At 42.2% G+C, this 10045-nt stretch overlaps 1 protein-coding gene across 3 annotated transcripts in view; it reads left to right on the top strand.

Moving 5' to 3' along the window:
• Positions 1–10045, top strand: part of rhbdf1a (rhomboid 5 homolog 1a (Drosophila)) — a 359396-nt gene that overhangs the window by 90838 nt on the left and 258513 nt on the right. The gene's annotated exons all lie outside the window — the stretch shown is intronic.

Genomic DNA, 10045 nt, shown 5'->3' with positions numbered 1-10045 from the left:
GGCGGGTCGGTGTGGACTTGTTGGGCCGAAGGGCCTGTTTCCACACTGTAATCTAATCTAAATCTAATTGGCCTACGCTGTGTGAAGCTTTGCCTAGCAGAGCCTGATATGTATTTCCTCCATTAGTAAGCTTGAAGAAGGTGAACTTATGTTCATATGACACCACCTATAAGGTCAGGACAGCCAGCCTTATCCACCCCAGATGCACAGCAGGTTCTCACATGCAACGGTGTAATAATGGGCAGGTAATATGTTTGGTGGAGTTGGTTGAGGATTATCTGCTGGCCAGAATGCAGGATTCTAGCTCAGCACCATCCTCATGACCTGTCCTACCTGCTAATCTTCCTTCCCAATATCCACTCCACCCTCATCTTTGACGTTCATCCCCACCCCCATCCACCTATTGTACTCTTTGCTACCTTCTCCCAGCCCCACCCCCACCCCACCCCTCCCATATATCTCTCCACCCCAGAGGCTTCCTGCCTACATTCCTGATGAAGGGCTTTTGTCTGAAATGTTGATTTTCCTGCTTCTTGGATGCTGCTTGACCTGCTGTGCTTTTCCAGCACCACTCTAATCTAGAATGCAGGAAAACCCAACTGCACCGTTTTTATTAAGAACACAGCCAGGGAAATTGAAGGTGAGGAATACTGAAGATCTCTAACATCGGGGGCTTGAGAAACTTGTTCCTATCCCAACAAGGTCTCCAGGTTCCATACTACAGATTTATTTCTGAGAGAACATCAGAAATGTTTTAAATTGGTGTAGTTTGGTTCACTTGATTTTCAGTTTTCCTGGAAATTCTGTTTTGAACTCTTCGACGACACTTCCAGTACTTATGCTTCAAGCTTTTTGAATTCCATTTCTAAATCTCTATCGTCATCTCCTTAATGCATTTGCTAAAATAGACCATGTTGCTTTTCATACTCACTGACTCCCAGGCCCATGCATCTTGCTGCCTACCTTTATTGCCTGCTCGTTTTCCTCAGTACCTTGGGAGCTCTTGGGGATCACTTCTCCATGTTAAAGATATTGAAGAAATGAGAGCTGTGGTTGGAAGTGACATTTGATGTTACGATGGGGGGGATTCCATTATCCTGAGCTGAATAATGCTTGCTGTTAACCATCAGTTGCAAACCAGAGTAGACAATCACTTTATGCCATTTTGATTTAGTCGCAGAATTGTTCTATTAATTATTTATGATTTGTAAACCAATTGCCGGGAATCGTTTTTTTTCTAATTTAAAAGTCTGTGGGCGGGCGAGTGGGGAGGTGGTGTGTGTGTTTGGATGTAATTTGCACTTGTTTCCGCATTCTCAATATTTTATTAGCTACTGGACTAATTTATAAAATTTAAAGTGTTGAATTTTTTTTTCCCTTTTTGGCATTGTGACAATTTGGCTAAATATTTGCATCTTTCATTGACAAATGGTCCAAACCACAAGTTGGAGAGTATTCTGTGGCATGAGCCATGCAGAATCCATAGAATCAGTATAGTGTGGAAACAGGCCATTCAGCCCACAAGTTCACACTGACCCTCCAAAGAGCATCTCACTGAGTGGCATCCCCCTACCCCATCCCATGCCAATGCACTTAACCTACACATTCCTGAACACTATGGGTAATGTAGCATGGCCAATCCACTTAACCTGCATATGGACTGTGGGAGGAAACCTGAGCACCCAGAGGAAACCCACGCAGACACTGAGAATGTGCAAACTCCACACAGACAGTTGCCTAATGGTGGAATTGAGCCCAGGTCCCTGGTGCTGTGAGGCAGCCGTGCTAACCACTGAGCCACTACGTCACTTGGATTCTTTAAAGACTGATCCTGTTCAGGTTTTCAGACCCATTGATAACACTATTCGTACAGGCAGCAAGCTAAAGCTCTCAGTATTCCTGTGTACGATAATGGGTCCAAACTGGAGGAAGGTAGAGTGTGTCATTAATCAAGCATGGTAATCGATATGTCAAGATTAAAAGTAGACTTTTAACATCTCTCGATCCTGAAATTGTGTTCAGAGATGTTGGCATTTCCATAGCCCCTAGTTGAAAATAGAGTAAAATTATATTCACTGTTATGCTTTGTGACAACATGTCATGCCAAAGGCTTGGCACTTAATGAGTAAATGTCTGCATACTTGACTTTCTAAATGAAGTAAGCCTGTGACAAACACTGTGCTCTGCGGTGGATCGTTTTCATCTCCTTACTGCCAATGAACAAGGTGTGGTTGCTTTTGTTACTTTTTTGCTTTTTTTTGCTGGTGAGACTCTTGAGTGAAACATTCGGAACTGCAGACTGGTTTTGTCAGGGCATTCTTTCTTCATGGGAGGTCCGTGCATTCAGGATGAGGCGCAGGAAGCGAACGGAATTGTAGCTGCAGGGATGTCAACATGAGCATGGCATCCTCGCAGGAATGCTTACTGTACTGCACAGTCCCAGGAAACACGCCCTCACAGCTCTCCTGACGTTGCTCTTCTTCAGTAATGCTTTCATAGAATTGAGTCACGTTCTCCAGCAAGACCTGCAGCCAACTCCTCAAGTTTGTGAAGCTTCAACCTTTGAAGTCGATTGTTTTACGCACTTTGTTTCTGCTTCATACAGTCATAGAGATGTATAGCACGGGAACAGATCTTTTTGGTCCAACTCGTCTGTGCTGCCCAGATACCCTAAATTAATCTAGATCCATTTGCTAGCATTTGGCCCCTATCCCTCTGAACCTTTCCTGGTCATATACCCATCCAGATGCCTTTTAAATGTTGTAATTGTACCAGCCTTCACCACTTCTTCTGGCAATTCATTCCATGCACGCACCACCCTCTGGATGAAAAAGTTGCTCCTCTAGTTTTGGATTTCCCTACCCAGGGGAAAAGACCTTGACTATTCACTCTATCCATGCCCCTCATGATAATTCCTTTCCAGGCTACACTGTATGTCTGTAATATGAGCAATGATGGAGCAGGTAACAATTGTGGTCCCTGCAGCCTATGCACTGTATAATGAACTTACACTTGCCACACAACCACCAAGGCTAAGTTATCTCTTGGGAGAGGTAATAAAACAGATTAACATCACAGATCTATTTGAGGCAAATGTATGGGAAATTGGCACAGGTTGGCTTGGGGGAGGTGGGGGGGGAAATCTCTGACCCTTCAGTACGTAAGGTTTTGTAAGTTGTTTCTCATTGTATCCAAAGTAACATAGATGTTTTGATTATTACTAGCCTTATTATTAAAATGACTTTAACTTACTATAATTGAGCAGCATCATCAGGAATGAGAGTGGATACAATGTGACAATGTAATATTCCCATTGTACCCAGTGAGTTGTTCTTAAATTGTTATGATTTGGAGATGCTGGTGTTGGACTGGGGTGTACAAAGTTTAAAAATTGCACAACACCAGGTTATAGTCCAACAGGTTTAATGGGAAGCACACTAGCTTTCGGAGTGCCGCTCCTTCATCAGGTGATTGTGGAGGATACAATTCTAAGGCACAGAATTTATAACACTGTAAATTTTTGGATTAGTGGTGCTGGAAGAGCACAGCAGTTCATGGAAAAGGAGATAGGCAGGTAGGTCAAGTCCGGACACGTCATGGGGACAGTGCTGAGCTGGAAGTTTGGAACTGGGGTGAGGTGGGAGAATGGGAAATGAGGAAACTGTTGAAGTCCACATTGATGCCCTGGGGTTGAAGTGTTCCGAGGCGGAAGATGAGGCGTTCTTCCTCCAGGCATCTGGTGGTGAGGGAGCGGCGGTGAAGGAGGCCCAGGAACCTGTTGGACTATAACCTGGTGTTGTGATTTTTAACTTTTTAAATTGTGTTCTTTAACATCCTTTCATGTCCCAAGAATCCTTTTGAAATTTCTCATTGAAGAAAGGTTTACTTATTGCTCATATAATTTTCCATTGGTTCATTTCTGTTCCATATAATGTCCGTTTTCAACTCTCTCTATAATTAAGTGATTTATATTCCTTTTGGAATCTCGAACAATTTCTGCTTCCATCTGATGTGTCTTCATTATTTCTTGCCTCATTTTCATTTTTTGACTTTGGGTGCATATTTCTCTTCCATGTTTTTGAAAATCTCCTCAACATGTTTATTTCACAGAGGCAGCCGCATTACCTTACGAAGCTAGCTGGTTCACCCGCTCCAAGTAGTTGACTGTCAAGCGAAGTTGGCCTTTTTTTTTCCCTCAGCTCTCGATTCTCTGTCCCCTTAACTGGTTGCTATTAATTCAAACCACAATGGATTTTCTCCAACAGTCTTCAATTCATGCCTATGATAAGCAGGTGTCTGATATTATGTTAGCTAAACACTTGCCTTGAATATTCTAAGTCAGGAAGAGAGGGCTGTGTGACTGTGACAAAGATTAACTATTCTTCTATATCCTCCTTAACCTTTCTACAGCCTTTGACTTCATTTCCAATGTTTCAGAAGATGGTTGACCTGAAAGGATTAACTGAGGAACATTCGTACATCTCCACCTATTAGTGTATAAATGATGAGCACTTCCTGGAGACAGTCAATGTTGTCAGTTACTTTGTTTGTCGGTGCTTGCTCTGTGACCATGTAATGCAGGCATGGTTAATATCTCTTGGGACCTCTTGTTTCTTACCTGCTTACTCGCATAAGTGCAACTCCAGAAACACACTATACCATCCCAGAAAAGCAGCCCACTTGATTGGCACTCTAAATGTGACCTTCAACGTTCCCTCCCTATACAGTGGCAGCCGTCAGTACTATCTGCAGTCACTCGCTAAGGTTCCTTTGACTTCCATACCTGAGACCTATACCATCTAGAAGGTCAAGGGCAGCAGATATCTGGGAACGCAGTCACCTTGGAGTGACATACCATCCTGACTTGGAACTTATATAATTGCTCATTCATTTACTTTGGGGGGAAAAGATCTGAAACTCCTTTCAGATATCTCTTCATCCCAAAGTCTACTGTGATTCAGGAAGCAGCTCACTACCACCTTCTCCAGGGCAACTAACAATGGACAATAAATGATGGTCTAGGCAGCAACACCCACATCATAGGAGTTTGTTTGGAATAAAATGCTTTATAATTCTAATGTTACCTGTTATCTCATTATTAAGTAGTAATTAATTTGTTACTCAAGTATATGTCGTTTCTGCTGAAGACTTATTAGTGGTTAATCTTTCACCACAGCATATCAGTGAGCCTTGTAGGATGGTATTGTATGGAGAATTGATGGGAGCAGATCCACCCAGGCAGATTCTCTCACCAGCAAAAACTAGATTCCCTTTTTAAACCAACCCCAACAAAACATTCTAAGGGCAATGAACCACAGCCATCCACTTCTGGGCTAAATATTTTCTTTAGTTGTAACCCTGCACCCAGCACTATACCTGAAAGTAATAATAATGCTGATGATGACCCTCATCCCTTGTCTTAGTACAGTACTGTAATTCAGCAAACTCAGAAAACCCTTGAAGTATAAAACGTATTGTATTATTTCATTAAAATATATGGTTTTAGCATTTGCTTAGACCATTTGTATCAGGCTAACTATTTTTGATTTGATTTTTACTAACATTTTTGGTGGTTCGCCCCCAGCCCTGTTTTTCCCATCGGCCCTCAATAGTATGAGAACGCAACTATCGCACCGCAGCAGAACATACTGTACTGGTTGAGGACATCTCTTACACAGACCACAGCATTTCCTCCAATGTCTCTCTGCTGTCGTCCAGTTAGGTGGGATTGTTCTCGCCTCGTTGCACTCTTTATTATCTGTTTGAAAAATTACTTTCATTTGCTTCTCTTCCTGCTCCTGCACGGTTGCTCCTGGAATCCCTTGAGGATGTCTTCCATGCTCCACTTATTTGTCACCTATGTCCTGCCCCTTGATGACACCTTTTGAAGAGACAGGCAGTTTTGTCTCCATTGGTAAGCCGACAATAACCCATTCTACCTAATCCGTGCACCACCCTACCCAAACCCACCCCCGCCACTATTGTTCCCACTTGTCCAGTATCCAGTGCTGTCACAGTAAGTTCCTCGAATTGAATATTGGGAAGACCAAGGCCAGTGGCTTGACTTTTTACAATGCACTCCTCACCAGTCACCCACATTTTACCCTTGGGAGTTCTAACTGAGCTCGAGTTTACTGCCATTCATGATCGAACTTGCACCAAGTCCTATTCACTTAGCACACTTTGTACTCAATAACCTGTATTGACGCCGGCTTAAGCAATTCCCCAAAAGTTTAAAATTCACATCTGTGTTTTCAAATACCTCCACTCTGCAGAAAGAAGGAACATATCCTGGCTTGCACCTCATATTTGAGCAAAAGGTGGGGGGAGTATTATTCCCTTGTGCTTTCTCTGTGGTTAATGCCTCAACTGAACAGTTGACCTGCTAACCACTCTTTTTTTTTCATGTGGTATAAATTGTTTCTTCCTTTTGAAATTTGGTATTCTTGCTTCTGTTTTGATGAGGGCACAGCTGAGAAGTTTTGTGAGCTCACCCTTTTTGTTCAGCAATGCTCAAATTCGATACTAATTAAACATTCTTGTGCTTGCTGACCAGTAACTGCCTGGGCCTGATATAACTAGGAGGAGAATTATCGATATTGAGTTTGACAGTATGATTCACTCATTGCAGGACTGACCTGTTACTCAGCTGGCTGTCCATTCATCCTGTGACTTGATGTATAACTATTAAGTGATTGATTTTCTTTTCATGTGATTCAGTGGATATATCATTTATTTTAGCTTTTGGATTTAAATGAAGTGGCATTGGTCTGTATGAATGAGGGTGTTTCATAATTAGATTAGATTGGATTGCTTAGTGTGGAAACAGGCCCTTCGGCCCAACATGTCCACACCGAACCACCGAAGTGCAACCCACCCAGACCCATTCCCCGACATTTACCCCTTCACTTAACACTACAGGCAATTTAGCATGGCCAATTCACCTAACCTGCACATTTTTGAACTGTGGGAGGAAACTGGAGCACCCGGAGGAAACCCACACAGACACTGGGAGAATGTGCAAACTCCACACAGACAGTTGCCTGAGGCAGGAATTGAACCCGGGTCTCTGGCGCTGTGAGGCAGCAGTGCTAATCACCGTGCCGCCCATAATTAGCTTGTCAGTCTTTCTAGAACCATGATTGTTAAAGCAGTATGTCAGAGAGTAGGTGATTAGGGCTTTCCTGGAGTGGTTTGTTTGTATTGAGAGTTTTATAATCACAGTGCAAATGACAAAAGGCCTCTGCTTGCTTTGGAATTAAACGAATCAAAATGTGATTTTTCTTTAACTGAGTATAAATGTACAGATTGCAAAGCTTTTTTGGAAGTTTGCAGAAGATCTGGAGAAAGAAGTAAGTTCAGAATAGTTTGGAAGTAGGCTACCTTAGGATAAGAGTTTGAGTGAATGTTCTATATCAGAAATGTTTGGTTAGAACCCTGAAGGTGTTATTTGAAGTGAAAAAAATCTAAGCCCAAGTGTGTTAACAATCCAGGAACTGTAAAAAAAAAACAGTTAAACCTTTCGATGTGATCACATTCCTTTCTGTTGTATTTGAGTACTGCAAAGTGGCGATGTTGGGAATAGATGGGAGATTGCTCTGCTCTGCTGTGCGTTTCAAACTTACAAGTTGTGTAATGTAACAAAAACGTTGTCCTATTTTGCCTTCATTTTTTCTGTCTAATAAAATTTTAGGTGTCAATGCTATAACAGATCTATAGTACTGTGTGTGCTTATGTTTTAGTGAAAGACCACCATTTTAAACAAGAAAAGCTCAATAAAAGCTGATCTATCAAGCCAGTTTCAATCTGTAATCTGACATGTTCAGTACGAACATCAACTGGGGTCATAACACACCCACCACGGGAAAGACCTGTTATCTATGCAACGTTGACAAATGAAATTGTCTTATTGGCATCTTTGGGCAGGCAGCAGGGTGTTTTTGAACTATAGCCAAAAACTGTTCATGCTTGTTTATTTATTTAGTGCTATTATACAGGTTACTAGCATTGAGTTTAATAGCTTCCAGCTGCCCACTGGTACTGCAGTGGCATAACTTTCATTCTTTTAACTTCAACAATGAATGCTGGTCAATGGTTTGACTTTGCAAGTTGTCACAGTTGAGGCTAATTCTTTTGATGCTGGTCTGCAAGCTTACAGGAGCCAGGAGTTTTTTTGCCTTGCCTTTGATCTGATGATCTCCTCTTCTGTTGCAATTGGCTAATTCCAAACGTACCCATGTGGTTCACTCAACCAATCTGTATTGCAGATTAAGGGATGTTTTATATCTCATAGTTGGGTGTACAAGAGCAGCCTTGTGGTATGAGCCTTTCTTTCTTGATCCTTACAAACTTTTGTCATCAAACCTTTTAACTTCACCACCCCTGCATAAAATCTGTTTGTACACACACTCTGTTGTCAAGTTGTGAAGCCATGAAATCTCTTGGTTAACAGAATGTTAAATTGTTGTTCAGATAACCAAAACAAATGCTTGAAATTGGCTGATATTCATATTTTTATTAACGTGAAAAATCAACCTAAAAGTTATTTTGTTTACAAGTAAGACCAGGCATTAGTTTCTATTCAGTCTGGGCTTTGAACACCTTGGTTGGCTTGGAGCACTTAAGACGTATACAACAATCCTTCCACACATGAACCACGCTCTGTGTAACAAAAAAAAGAATTGCCCCTCATATCCTTTTTAAATCTTTCATCCTCACCTTAAAAATATGCCCCCTAGTTTTGAAGACAAACCACCCCCCAACCTGAGGGAAAAGACTCTGGTCACTCACCCTATCCATGCCCCTCATGATTTTATAAACCTCAATAAGGTCACCCCTCAGCCTCCTAAACTCCAGTGAAAAAATAATCCCAGCCTCTCTGGTCTATTTTTAAATCTCAAACCCTCCATTCTCAGCAACATCCTGGCAAATCCTTTCTGAACCCTATTCCATGCCCTTCCTATGAAGGGCAACCAGTACCGTGCACAGTACTGTAGGAGAGGCCTCAATGTCCTGTACAACCTCAATATGACATCCCACCTTGTGTACTCAATGGACTGAGCAATGAAGGCAAGTGTGCTAAATGTCGCCTTAATCGCCCTGTGACGCGAATTTCAAAGACCCCTCGGTCTCTGTTCTGCAGCACTACAAAGTTATCCTGTCAAAGACTGTTATTGCTTTCATTCCTGCCGCTTGGCATGTTTTGAACATGAACTATGAAGGTAGTTGGCTCTACGAAACACGTTTAAAAATGTTTACTAATGAATTTATTTACTCATGTTGGTGTTTGGTTCAGCCAGTGAGAATCTGGTTTTAATTATGAGAGTGACCTTGGCCACTTACTTATTTTTCCTCTTGTCTTTCTACTCCACTGAGTTACTTGCAGCAAAACTATGGCCTTGGTTTTGATTCTGGAATAATGGGCCTGCTCAATTTGACGGTTGATGACTTAATGCCTTGCTCTGTCTGGGCACTTGCCCAATCTTATTTTTACCATATCATTGTCTGAATAAGGTGTTGCACAAGAGGGTATTACAAACATTAGGACTCCTGGAACTAAGAAATGTACCAAAATGGGATTGAAGATTGAGTAAGGTGCACCAAAGAGTAAGCTGGTTTGGTGTTGGATAATAGGGTACCCCCAGTAGAGGATACCACTGGGGTCAGTTCTTGTGTGCCAGCAATATTAATAATTTGATGTGGGGACTAAATTTTCTTATGTTCGTTGATTCTGGGTGTTTATGTAGAAGGTGGCGTGGGTCTGTCGTCTTGAACCTCTGCTGTCCTTGACAGTATGTAGACCCACAGCCTAGCGAAGAAGGGAGTCATGGGATTTTGACCCAGTGATACTGCAGGCAAGGTGATATGTTTCCAAGTCAGGACAGCCTGTGGCTTGTAAGGGAAATTGTAAGTGTTAGTGTTCCTTTGCATTACCTTTGCATTGTGGGCGGCACGGTGGTACAGTGGTTAGCACTGCTGCCTCACAGCGTCAGAGACCTGGGTTCAATTCCCGCCTCAGGCGACTGACTGTGTGGAGTTTGCACGT

Source organism: Chiloscyllium plagiosum, chromosome 21 (assembly GCF_004010195.1).
Source record: "Chiloscyllium plagiosum isolate BGI_BamShark_2017 chromosome 21, ASM401019v2, whole genome shotgun sequence".
NCBI classification, from domain to species: Eukaryota; Metazoa; Chordata; class Chondrichthyes; order Orectolobiformes; family Hemiscylliidae; genus Chiloscyllium; species Chiloscyllium plagiosum.
Note: the sequence above shows the minus strand (reverse complement) of the source record. Positions and strands in the feature narration are given on the sequence as shown.